General features: G+C 33.6%; 1 pseudogene; it reads left to right on the forward strand.

Annotated features, from left to right (window-relative positions):
- Positions 1-1802: 1802 nt before the first annotated feature.
- LOC107960510 (probable disease resistance protein At4g27220) lies at positions 1803-12986 on the forward strand (annotated as a pseudogene).
- The last annotated feature ends 1321 nt before the right edge of the window (positions 12987-14307 follow it).

Here is a 14307-nt window from a genome sequence, read left to right on the forward strand (position 1 = left end):
TGATAAAATATTGAAAAAATTAATTAATTGAAAATTAAAATTTCAGTAATTTAATTTTTTAAATATGTTTAATAATTGACAATGAAAACTACTACATAAATTTGTTTTACAAAAAAATGTAGAAATTAATAAGTAAATAGAGACCTACTTATTACTTAATAGATAATAAATTCAATTATTATTTTTTATTTATTTCATTTAAGATTATCTTATCATTTATCAAACAATGTAATTACATTTCATATTTGTCGATTGAACCAAAGCTCTCAAGGTTGGTTTTCATATTTTAGCTTCATGTAAGTTTAATTCTTGCCTTTTTTCTTATAATTTTTGTGTTTTTAAGACTTTTACAATTAAGTCCAACTATCTATTTCATTAGTTTTTGATTTTATGGGTAATTTTAAAAGTTACCATTGATGAGTGCTGGATGTTTATGATGATTTAACATGGATTTGAATCTTTAATTTTGTTATATGATGATTTTATGAAGTGATTTCTATAGAAATTGATTTTAAGACTAAATTGTGAAAAAGATTAAATATTAGGGTTTGGTATTAAATTATATTTATCAAAGGCTGTGTGATAGCTTTGAATATTTAGATAAATTGTCAATTGAGGAAAATTAATTCATTTGATGAACTAATTGGTGATGGACTAAATTGCAAAAATGGTAAAAGTTGGGGTAATTGTATAATTTCAAAAATTGAAAGGTATCAATTGTGAAGTGAATTAGAATTGAAATATATGCTAATGAATAAATAATTTTATATATTATATCAAGAGCCCGTAGATAATTGTGAGAAAAGAAAATTAGCAGAATAGTCCCTAAATTACTACAAATTTCACAATTTAACCCAGGTAAGTTTGTATGGTTAAACTTTAATGTTATATGTTAAATTAATAAATGGTATTATGTATTTATTCATATCGTTTGTTGAAAAAAATAAAATTATTGTTAAAGTCATGAAATTAAATTGAATGTTCGAAGCGAACGGAACGCGGGATTGAGTACAGTCATTCAGTGCAAAGAAGGAATTGACGAAAAAAATACCCAAATAAACTGAGGTTCAACATTTGTTGCGAACTTTCATGTTTACTTTCCGTTTAGCTTTCATGAGTTTCAGTTAACTTATATAAGTTTCAGTTTAACCCTAATGGGTTTCCATTTAGCTATTTTGAGCTTCAGTTTAACCCTTAAGGGTTTCCATTCAGCTTTTATGAGCTTCCGTTCAACTCTTACGAATTTCCGTTACATTTATTTACTTTTATTTAGATTAAGGCTCCTTAAAATTATCAAATAAATATTTTCATAAAATAATTATAGACACTAATAAGTAATATTGACCTATTACGATCAACTTAATTGTTTATTTTATTTTATTTCATTTTAAATTATATTATCATTCATTAAATAATTATTTAAATTTAAATAATTTATCAAATAAATTTTATAACTTAAATTAACACTTAATTTTTTTTCAAACACTTATTTTTCTAACATTTAAATACTCACTTAAACTCAAAAATTAAAAAAAAATTATTTTACCAACATTCAGACTTAACCAAAAACTAAATAAACCCGTCATTCTCTCCTCTACAGTATATATCAATTGAAATGAGGTACAGGACACAAGCCTCGTCTTTATGAATTCTTTCCCTTTCCCTTATTATATAAAAAAAATAAACTCCATAAAAGAAGAGGTGGGTTCCATCTGTCTTTTTTTTATTTGTTAAAGAGATTCAAGCCAGCACAATTATTTTCTTCAGCTTTATGAAACTGAGCCCTACACCAGTTTAACTTTATGCCGGCGCATGAGCAACTTTATGTACGGCCCTATCATACAATAATTCATACCACCATAACCTTTTCAAAGTTTAAAGCTGAATTCCTTTTATTATAAAATTTGTGTTTTATTGGCTTAACCTATAAATTAATATTTAGGTTATGTCTTTTTTTTCATCTTACCATTTAAATTTTTTTATTACTTAAACTACCTTTTTTACTAAATTGGTACCATATTTATATTATTCATACTTAACCTATAAAGCTTGCTCATGCTCAGCATGTTGAAGACAAAGTCAGTAAAGGAAAATTTCTCTTTCGTTCTTCCTTGGGAAAGCTTGTTGATGAAACGACTCAAGCATTGAAAGAAGTACATGCTGAAGGCCATTTCTCTGGTAGATTAGCTGTTAATGATCCTTCTCTTGTAGCGGTTAAACTATATACACAGACATTAATAGGTCATCAGGTCCGTGTTAGAGACGAAATTTATGGGTATTTAATGGGAGATGAAGTTGGAATGATTGGAGTGTGCGGGATGGGAGGAATAGGCAAAACGACGATAATGAGGGATGCGCATAATAGGTTAATCCAAGAAAGCTAAGTTTAAAAAATTGATATGGATAACAGTATCTGGAAACTTCGACATTCGAAAGATACAGCAGGACATTGTAAGCCAACTAAAAAGGGCATTGCCGGGTCATGAGAACACAACTGTCAGGGGAGGAAAATTATTAGCAATGTTAAGTGAAATGTTAAGGAAAGGAGGGAGATATCCACTAATATTGGATGATGTGTGGAGCAGTTTTGATCTTGGGGAGATTGGAATCGATGAGCCGACAAAAGACAATGGATGCAAAGTGGTGTTGACAACACGTTCAGAAGAGGTTATTCGGTCAATGGGATGTAAGAAAGTTCAAGTGGCTTGTCTTTCTAAGCATGAGGCGACGAACTTATTCTTAAGCAAGGTTGGACAAGACGTGTCGGCAAATCCAACTTTAAAATCATCTATTAAACTTCTTGAGAGGGAATGTGATAGACTTCCTCTTGCACTTGTGACACTAGCTGCTTCTATAAAGGGAATATCACATCCTCGTGTGTGGGAAAATGCTGTAAATGAACTGAGAAGTGACATTCACATTAGAAACATTCAGGGTGTGAAAGATAATGTGTTTAGGTCTTTAAAATACAGTTGTGATCATCTAGAAAAAGTAGACCAAGATTGCTTCTTTTATTGTTCATTATATCCTTAGGGTCATCAATTCGAAAAAGAGGAGATAATTCAATATTGGATGGAAGAAGGACTTATAGGCGAAATGGGAAGTCGAAAAGCAATGGAGGATAACGGTCACTCCATTTTAGAGAAGTTTGAACAAAACTATTTGCTTGAAAGGGTTGAGAACGGTGCATGTGTAAAAATGCATGATGTTGTCAGAAAGATGGCGTTGAATATCACTACAAAAATATTTATGGTAAAAGCTGGTAAGCAGTTGAAAGAGCTGCCAAATAAGAAAGAATGGGATGAAGATTTGGAGAAGGTTTCTTTGATGTACAATTCCTTCTCAGCAATTCCTCAACATATGAAGTGTCGGAAATTTCCAAAACACACAACATTGTTGCTCCCACATACTTCTTTGAAAGAAATTCCAGAATCTTTCTTCGAGCACTTTCCTAACCTTAAGATTCTTGAACTTTCTCATAATCCTTTTGAGAGTTTGCCTAGCTCTATTTCTGCTTTGGAAGAACTCAAGGTATTGTTGCTTAATGAATGTAATAATTTGGAGAGTTTGCCTTCTGTATTGAAGCTAAAAGCTTTAAACAAATTACGTCTTGGAGGAAGTGGAATCAAGGAAATCCCTCAAGGTTTGGAAATATTGGTAAATCTTAGATACCTTGATCTTTTAGCAAATCCAATAATAGGAAATCCAAAACAAATGAGTGAATTTAACAAGTTGGAAGTTTTTGAAGGCTGGTTCTGTAACATAGGTGACTGGAACATGTATGTGGGCCAGAGAAAAGAGCTTTCTAAATACTCTATCTTCGTGTGTCCCCTGGACCCAAGTATAGATATTCCTTGGGCTTCTAGTAAATTGGTTCTATTTGAGAGGATTGAAATTAATTCTGGAGATGCAGTTATGCTTCCCTATGATATTCAACAATTACATCTGAAGCATTGCTTTGGTGCAAGGAGTTTAAATGATATTAGATTGGGGGATGCAATTGATTTGAAGGGATGTACAGTGGAGGATTGTTTTGATTTGGTGTCCATATTTTCATCCAAGTGTGATTAGCTCAAAGAACTCGAGTCTCTGACACTACGAAATTTAGCAAATTTGGAAGTCCTAGTTGGAGCTGGAGTCAGAGAATCATCTTTAAGCACATTTTCCTCCCTCAAAGAGATTACTCTATGTCGTTCTCCTAAAATAAAGAAATTGTTTACAGCTGATTGGGTTCTTCACAACTTGGAAAAGATCGAGGTTAAAGGTTGTCTAGAATTGGAAGAAATAATAACAGAACCAGAAGGAGAAGGAATGGGTACAAATAATGATTCCATCGAGTTCAAATTTCCCAAACTGACGAGTTTAATTTTGTCCAATCTACCAAAATTGAAGGGCATTTTGTTGAAATTGGTCTCCATGCAGCACATGCACTTAAGCCATGCATGCAGTAGCTTAGGTTCAATGTTGTTGTCCATTTTGAACTTGTTTTGTTACTTCAAGTCATATCTTTTGTAATCAAGTTAGAATTGAACTTAGTTGGTAACTCTTTCTTGATGTAATTAGGTGTTGATTGACTGAAAATTCAGCAAAGCAACATGTACAAGTTAATAGCAAGTTTCAATGTAATTTAGTGGTATTAGGTAGTTGTTTAGGTGAAAACTTGTTTGTATTGACCGGCTTGTCTGGTATATGTGATGGTTTAATGCATTTGTTTCTTTTTGAATGAAAATTAATTAGTTTTCATCCATATGCGCTCCATTTTTCCTTGCATTCAATTCGGTTCTGTTCTTAAGCAAATTTTTGTTTTATTTATTCTCCAAGTTACGAGTCTTGCTACACAAGCCTGAGCTGAACTAGCTTGCTTGTTTTCATAATACCAACAATTGGTATCTAGAGCTATTGTCTCAGTGGACCTGTTACACTTTAACTTTCAAATCGATGGCTCCATCAGGCTTCTCACCAGCTGCACCACCAGTCTTCAATGGAGAGGGCTATCACATATGGGTGGTCAAGATGAAGACCTACGTACAGGCATTTCATTTGTGGGAGGTTTGTAAACTCGGATGCTGAACCAGCACCATTAAGAGCCAATCCAATTGTGTCTCAAATAAGGCAGCATGCTGATGAAAGAACTAAGAGGCACAAAGCCATGTCCTGCATTCAAAACTGTGTATCAGATGTCATTTTCACTAGGATTATGGCCTGTAAGACACAAAAGCAGGCTTGGGACAGATTGAAAGAGGAGTTCTAAGGAACATAGAGGACAAGGTAGCAACAGTTATTGAACTTGAGGAGAGACTTTGAGAATCTAAAGATGAAGAAGGAGGAAACTGTTAAGCAATATCTAGATAGGATCATGGCTGTAGTAAATAGCATAAGTTTTTTGGGAGAGCAGTTTAATGAAGCAATGATAGTGGAGAAAGTGATCTCTACCTTACATGAGAGGTATGAGGCTAAAATTTCTTCTCTCGAAGACTCAAGGGATCTGACAACCATTTCCTTAACTGAACTAATTCATGCTCTATATGCACAAGATCAAAGAAGGGCTAGTAGACTGGAGGAGCACCAAGAAGGTGCTTTCCAAGCTAAAACTAAGCCAGCCTCGAGCACCTCTGCCTACAAAGGCAAAAAGACTTGGAGGGACAAGTCTAAGTCAGAAACTACAAAAAGAAGGGACCAACACTGCAGGCATTGCAAAAGGTCTGGTCATCCTGAGACAAGTTGCTGGTTCAGGCCAGATGTGCAGTGCCAATACTGTAAAAAGATGGGGCATGTTAAAAGAGTTTGCAAAAACAAGGGCAAACCAAGACAAAACCAACCCCAGCTGTCAAAGGTTGAGGCTCGAGTACCAAAAGAAGACAGTGACCATGAGGAGCAAGTTTTTACTGTGTCATGCTCAGCTGCTTAGGAGAAGGTCACAAATGGATGACTCTTAGATAGTGGTTGCAGTAACCATATGACACCAGATGTTGCCATCTTCAATTCATTAGACAGAAGCTACAAAACCAAGGTAAAGATTGGTAATGGCCACTTCATCAAGGCAGAAAGTAAATGAGATATGTTGATATGCACTCTTACAGGTAACAAGGTCATTTCAAATGTGCTGCTAGTGCATGAGATTGACAGAAATCTTCTTAGCATAGCTCAACTATTAGAGAAAGGCTATTGAAAGGCTATTCTGTTGTGTTCAAGGGTAAGGAGTGCCAAATCAGTGATCCAAGTGGATCCAAGCTCATGTCAGTAGCAATGACTGACAAAAGCTTTGTTGTGAACTGTAACAAGGATCTACACTCTGCCTACATAGCCTCACTAGCTGAGTCCAAGCTTTGGCACCAAAGGCTTGGTCATGCCAATTACAGATCAATGGATCAGCTAACCAAGGAAGATCTGGTTAAGAACTTTATCAACTCAGTTGAGAAGGAGGATGTTTGTGAGGTATGTCAACTAGGAAAACAGAACAGGCTACCATTTTCTTCAAACAAGGCTTGGAGAGCCTCAGAAAGACTGCAGCTTGTGTACACTGATATGTGTGGCCCCATGAAGACTGAGTCACTGAATGGAAGCAGGTACTTCATTCTGTTTATTGATGATTACTTAAGATTTTGCTGGATTTATTTCTTGAAACACAAATCAGAGGTGGCCTCAGTATTTTGGAAGTTTAAAGCTGCTGCAGAAACTAAAACAGGCTGCAAGCTCAAGACCCTAAGGTCTGATAATGGAACTGAGTATACCTCAGCTCAGTTTCAAGCCTTTTGTGCTGAAGCTGGTATTAAACATCAGCTTACTAACACTTACACACCTCAACAAAATGGTGTAAGTGAAAGAAAGAACAGGAGCTTGATGGATATGGTCAGATGCCTATTGTTTAAGAAGAATTTGCCTAAAACTTTGTGGGCTAAAGCAGTTAACACAGCTATGTACATTCAAAATAGGCTCCCAACCAAGGTTTTAGCAAAGAAGACTCCATTTGAGACTTGATTCGGGTTAAAGACTTTACTGGCTTATCTGAGGGTCTTTCATAACATATGATATGCTCATGTTCCAGCAATGAAGAGGGACAAGTTGGCCAAGAAGGCTCAACCTCTTATTTTAGTGGGTTACAGCACAGTCAAGAAAGGCTATAGGATCTTCGATCCTTTAGCAAACAAAGTGTTTGTGAGCAGCGATGTTGTCTTTGATGAGAAAGCATGTTAGAATTGAGAGAATATCAAGTGTCTTTAATGTCAGAAATTTAAAATTTTTAAGATGCAATCCTCTTTAGAATATTTTAATTTTGAAAATTAGCGTTCACTTGTATCAAATGAATAAAATATTACATCCAATAAGTTAAGAAGCAATATTTTTAAGACATTCGAAGCTAAACTAGCCCTTTTTGAAAATCCCTATCTCAAAACGACAAAATGCCATATCCAGTAACTTAGGACACAACGCTTTGAAATTCCAAGAAAATTACTCGTATTTTGAAAACCTTAAAACTTAGAAGGGGGCTTGACTATTCGAACTCAACGAGAAAAGTTGCAACCCAGTAAGTTAGGGCACTACTTTTCTTGAAGCTTCCAAACACCAAACATTGCCTTTTATTTTTGAAAGCTTTGGAATCTTGTTTTTGATTAATGCATGAGGGATCATATTAACATTATGGAAATCATACAAGTTTGCATATTATCATAATAGGTTAGTAACAGTATGAATTTAAACATATTTAAAACAACAAACATGACACATTTAAAACATGTAAAACATACATACAAAAGATATTTAACATACATTAAAAATGAATAAGTGAGCATATAAATATAAGGTATAATTCTATATACATTTTAATAAATTAACAGACAAAGGATGATACATGGCATACAATTTAACATAAACATATCAACATACACATCAATTCTAAAATACAACCTTAAATAATCATAAAACAGTATTTAATATATAAATGATATGTTCAATATATGTGTGAAAGAATTAATGTGTATTAAAATGCAATATAAGGTAAGTAATTATTGATAAAATATACCTAAAATATAAATAAAAAATGCTTAAAATAAGTTATGTATAATAATATAATATGAATAAAATAAGGAAATATAAAATAATAATAATAATATAATAAATAAAAGTATGGTAGCACAATTAAAAAAGGATACATACATAATAAAATATATGTAAAAGAATATATAAGAAAAATAAATATTATAAGGAATATTATATAATATAATATAGTATGTAATAAAATATAAATAATTATAATGAAATATAATATGGTATACATACAATAATAGTAATAATGTAACAAATAAATAATAAAATAAAAAATACAACATATAATGAAATTTATGAATGTATAATGTTACAAATAAAACCATATATTATTAAATATAACTAACGTTTTTTTTAAATATAATATAAAAAGGACTAAAATTGGATTCAATTAAGAAATTTGGGGGTTAATTTGCAAAATAATAAAAATTCTGGGCCTGATTGAAATGCGTATTAAAAGTCGAGGGACTCATTGGGTAATTCGATCCTAATCCCAAAACGATGTCGTTCTCTAGAACTGATTTTAATGACCTTCAGGACTAAATTGAAACCATTATAAAAAATTTGGATTGAATTAAAAATAAAATAAACGAAATTATAAAGATTAAAAAATTCGGAAGGACTAATTGGGAAATTATCTCATTTTCCAAAAACACGCGGATCCTCCCTGGGTTACGGGTCAACGCGCGGATCCTCAGGCCTTAAAACGATGTCGTTTTAGGCTTATTGACTTAAGCCAAAACGGCACCGTTTTAAAAAAAGTATATATACCAATTAAACCCTAAAAAAAACATTTCAAAACGTTTCTAAAAAAAATTCAGAAATGCTCTGAAGCCCTCAGAGCTCTGACCATTGACCATCATGGCTCCGATCGTCGGACCTCCGTACGCGCCCACGCACCACCGTCGGCTTTACCATCTACGGCGGCCGAGAACTAAAAAGTTTTGTTTTTCGTTTATACTGAAAGGTAAGACTCCTTTTTTCTTTTTTAAAACTGTTTACCAACTATTTATATATGTATGTATATGCTTCGAATACAAAAAAAAAATGGAAATAATAGAAGATTGATTATTCACCTAAAAGAAACTGTATGTATTTGGCTTTTGTATTCCTCACTCCAAAAAATCCCCCCTTTTTTACAGGTTACAAAGGAGGCTTTTATAGCCACTATTTCTATTACATATTTTGGGAAGAAATCTCCTGTTTCTTTCCATATTTGTTTTGTTTATTTGCTGCTGTTTCTTTCCTTCTGTTAGAATTGTGTGACCCAAATTCTAAGAGATTGCTTGCAAGTCAAGTTAAACAAAAATATATTTTCTTTCTAGAAGATTTAGTATTTATTAGTATAATATATTTAGCATTTATTAGTATAGTTTATTTGACTTACTAATTTAGCCTATAAATAGGCTCCTTTACAATCTTAGAATCAAGAGACACCCATTAGATTAGAACTCATAACACATTCAGAGAATTTTGTGTTTACATTTGAGGGTTCTTTGTTTTCGGGTTTTTGGGGTTTAGTTTTTATCTCCATCTTTTGTACTCTTCATTCTTTTGCCATTATAGTAAATTTATCTTTGCCCGTGGTTTTTTATCCTCTTTTGAGGGGTTTTTCCACGTTAAATTTGTGTGTTCATCTTCTCAATTTCTTCTACTATTTTTACTTGTTCGTTGCTTATTCGGGACGATCCTAACAAGTGGTATCAGAGCTAGTTTAACTTTCATAGATCAGCCCGATCAGATATGGCAGCAACAAGGTTTGAAATTGAGAAGTTCGATGGTGAGACAAATTTCAATCTGTGGCAAGTTCGGATGATGGCAATTCTAGTTCAAAATGGCTTGAAAAAGGTTGTTACAGGGAAAAAGCCTGAAAATCTAAATCAAATAGAATGGGAAGAGCTTGATGAAAAGGCCTTGTCTGCAATCCAGTTGTGCCTCGCGAATACAGTATTGCAGGAGGTATTGATGGAGAAGACCTCATTCGCCTTGTGGAAAAGGTTAGAAACTCTTTATGCGACTAAGTCTCTGGCTAACCGTTTAGTGTTGAAACAACGTCTATTTACGTTTCGCATGAACGAAGGTGAGCTTCTTAAAGATCACATCAGTCAATTCATTACTCTTTTAAATGATTTAAAGAACGTTGAGGTTCATATTGACGATGAAGATCAAGCTATGCTATTATTGTGCTCTTTACCCTCTTCATACAAGTCTTTCAGGGAGACCCTGATTTATGGCAGAGACAAACTCTCGTTCGAAGATGTGAAGGGTCATTTGTTGAGTAGAGACAAACTCGACAATGAGTTTGATTTGAATAGCAAAGCAGATAGACAAGCTTCCGTTTTGGTAGCATCAAAGAAACGAGACAAAAGGTGTCGCTATTGCAAAAAGTTAGGTCACGTCAAAGCAGATTGTTATAAACTGCGAAATAAAAGAGCTGCTGAGAGTAACGAGGAAGATGTAGCTGGTGCTAATTTGGTCGATGAAGGCGGTGATGATTTCTTGTTAGTGTCAACGAGAGATAACTCCAAGCTTACGTCTGAGTGGATCCTAGATTCAGGATATTCTTTCCACATGTGTCCCAATAGAGAATGGTTCTCCACATACAGTTCAGTTGAAGGTAGAGTTGTGCACATGGGAAACGATTCATCTCGTAAAATAATCGGTATTGGTACTGTTAATATTAGGATACATGATAGGACGATTAGGACACTCTCAGATGTCAGGTATGTACCTGATTTACGAAAGAATCTCATCTCCTTGAGTATTTTAGACTTGAAAGGATGCAGAATCAACATCGAGTCGAGCGACATTAAAGTATCTCGTGGAGCTCTCGTTTTGTTAAAAGGTAAAAGAAACGGCAGTCTTTATATTCTGGAAGGTTCTACAGTGACCGGTGAAATCGGACGTCCCTCGTCCGTTACGGAGTCAAAGTCAACTCATTTGAAGCGGAGGCAACTTGGTCATAGGAGGGAAAAAGGTATGACCGTTTCGTTGAAGAGAGGTTCTCTTTTGGATGCAGGTTTTGAAAAGTTAGGGCACTGTATTCGTGAAAATCAGACCCGGGTTAGTTTTGATTTGGCAGTGCACAAGTCGAAGGCTAGAAGTCTTCCAGCTTCTAAGCATAGATTCGACTCATTTAATTCCCTGCATAGTTCAAGATAGGCCCGTGGCGAGTTTTGGCAAAGATGGCATTGAAAAAATTCGTGTCAAGGTGGAGATTGTTAGAATTGTGTGACCCAAATTCTAAGAGATTGCTTGCAAGTCAAGTTAAACAAAAATATATTTTCTTTCTAGAAGATTTAGTATTTATTAGTATAATATATTTAGCATTTATTAGTATATTTATTTGACTTACTAATTTAGCCTATAAATAGGCTCCTTTACAATCTTAGAATCAAGAGACACCCATTAGATTAGAACTCATAACACATTCAGAGAATTTTGTGTTTACGTTTGAGGGTTCTTTGTTTTCGGGTTTTCGGGGTTTAATTTTTATCTCCATCTTTTGTACTCTTCATTCTTTTGCCATTATAGTAAATTTATCTTTGCCCGTGGTTTTTTATCCTCTTTTGAGGGGTTTTTCCACGTTAAATTTGTGTGTTCATCTTCTCAATTTCTTCTATTATTTTTACTTGTTCGTTGCTTATTCGGGACGATCCTAACACCTTCTTTTGCAGGTAATGTCGAAAAATCCGGCGGTGATGGAGGCTTGACGATTGTGGTAACGAACCAGGCACTGACTGCGCACTGGCATCCAGCGCTGATGGAGGGTTGCTGGAACGATGGGAACTGAAGAGGCGTGACTCTTGGGCTGATTGCAATGTTGCGGCGCGAGGGTTTCCCAGGAAACCCTAAGTCTCCTGATGTTTCAAGTTTGGGCTTTGTTGGGCTACTGCTTATTGGGTTTGGGTGTAAACGGGTTTTGGGTAGTTTTAAGTATTCAGTTGGGCTAAGATGTAATCGGGTCTTTGAGTAGTTTAGCTGGGTTAAGGGTTAATGGGTTAGTGGGCTATAGTATTGGGTTGTAATCGGTTATAAGGTTTAAACAAGTTAATTTTGGGACTACGGGCTGTTGTAAATGGACTGTTTTAAAAATAAACATTCATTTATTATTATTACTTTTTGGTTTTAAGGCCTGGGCAGATTACAGTTATGGTGCAAGAAGTTTAAATGATATTAGATTGAGGGATGCAATTGATTTGAAGGAATGTACAGTGGAGGATTGTTTTGATTTGGAGTCCATATTTTCATCCAAGTATGATCAGCTCAAAAAACTCAAGTCTCTGACACTACGAAATTTAGCAGATTTGAAAGTTCTAGTTGGAGTTGGAGAATCATCATTGGACACATTTTCCTCCCTCAAAGAGATTATTCTATGTAGTTGTCCTAAAATAAAGAAATTGTTTGCAGCTGATTGGGCTCTACATAACTTGGAAAAGATCGAGGTTAACTATTGTTTGCAATTGGAAGAAATAATAACAGAAACCGAAGGAGAAGGAATGGATACAAGTAATGATTCCATCAAGTTCAATTTTCCCAAACTGAAGACTTTAATTTTGTCCAATCTCCGAAAATTGAAGGGTATTTGTAGTGAAAATGCAGTGATGGTTTGTAAATCTCTCCAAGTAATTGAAATAAGTAATTGTCCCAAGGTAAAGCGGATTCCTCTCTATCTTCCACAGCTTGAGGTTGATGATGAGGGACAACTATCTCCTTTTAATATTCTCTAGGAAATCCACGTGCGGACAACAGATTGGTGGGAATCAGTGGAGTGGGAGCACCCTAATCTCAATGTTAAGAATGTTGTTCAACCTTTGCTCAAGTTCTGCAATCGCTACAAGTTGGAGTGGAGGCCAGCTGTTAACAAGAATTCGGATTACTCAATTCAATTCAAACAGCTACGTATTGGAGTGGAAACCAGTATTGGAGTGCAAACCAGTTAGATCAAGCAGGTTGCGAAATTATGTAATTTGACATTATAAATTTAATTAAGACTAGTATTGCTTGTGGTTTATCTATTTTGCTACATGCATACATATAATGGAAGAAGAAGAAATCGGTCTAGGGAAGTGTCTTTGCTTTATAGAAAAACGTTCATATAATTCAGTTGGATAACTAGAAGGAATTGAGCCTTTCTTTCTCCAAATCCTGAATGTTGCTTTAACAGATGTGAAATTTCAAGATAATTGCTGATTTTCCCCATCAACATTTCACCCTATTTGCTTCTCTTTGGTTGAGTATAGTTAAATTACTTTTATTACAAGTGATAGTTACTTTTCTTTTACCATATTGATAACATCACTATCAATTCGTTAAGTATTTTTTTTAGAAGAAAAAATTTTAACCCATAAATTAATACTTAAATTACACCAATTTTTTCAAGTTTATACCTAAACTATTCCATTAATCATTTTACATTGAAATACCATACCCGTTAAAAAACTAATAGCTAATAATAGATTGTCACATCATATAAAATTAGCTTAAAAGGTATAAAAAGCTCTCAAACTTCTTCAAAAAAAATTAAGCCCCTGCTCTTTTTTTTTACACTCAATTGAGCACTTGAACTTTCAAAGTGCATCAAAAAGGCCCTCAAACTTCTTCAAAAAAAATTAAGCCCCTGCTCTTTTTTTTTACACTCAATTGAGCACTTGAACTTTCAAAGTGCATCAAAAAGGCCCTCAAACTTCTTCAAAAAAAATTAAGCCCCTGCTCTTTTTTTTCACTCAATTGGGTACTTGAACTTTCAAAATGCATCAAAAAGACTCTCAAAATTTTTGAAAAAAGCAATTAAGCCCCTGCTCTTATTAAAAATTAGGAAAAAAATTATTAAATTTTAATAAAAATATAAAAGATAAAATTTATTAAAATTTTTTATAAAAATAATAAAAAATAAAAATTTGTAAAATTTTATAAAAATAATAAAAAATTTAACGATCCCTAGTTTTTTTTTCAATTAAAGTCACCATGTATCGCAACACAACGTGACATGTGGCGAAAAATGATAAAAAAATAAAAATCAATAAAAAGTTATAGAAAAATTATAAAATATTTATTTTGGTACGATAATTTTTATAAATAATTTTTACGAATTTATATTTCTTTACATTTTGTATAATTTTGTTACGACTTTATAAAGTTTTATATTTTTTATGATTTTTATAAAATTTTACAATTTTTATCTTTTTTATGATTTTTGTGTTTTTCTAATTTTTAATATTTGAATTTTTCTGAAAAAATTTGAGGATCTTTTTGATGCATTTT

Source organism: Gossypium hirsutum, chromosome A11 (assembly GCF_007990345.1).
Source record: "Gossypium hirsutum isolate 1008001.06 chromosome A11, Gossypium_hirsutum_v2.1, whole genome shotgun sequence".
NCBI lineage: Eukaryota > Viridiplantae > Streptophyta > Magnoliopsida > Malvales > Malvaceae > Gossypium > Gossypium hirsutum.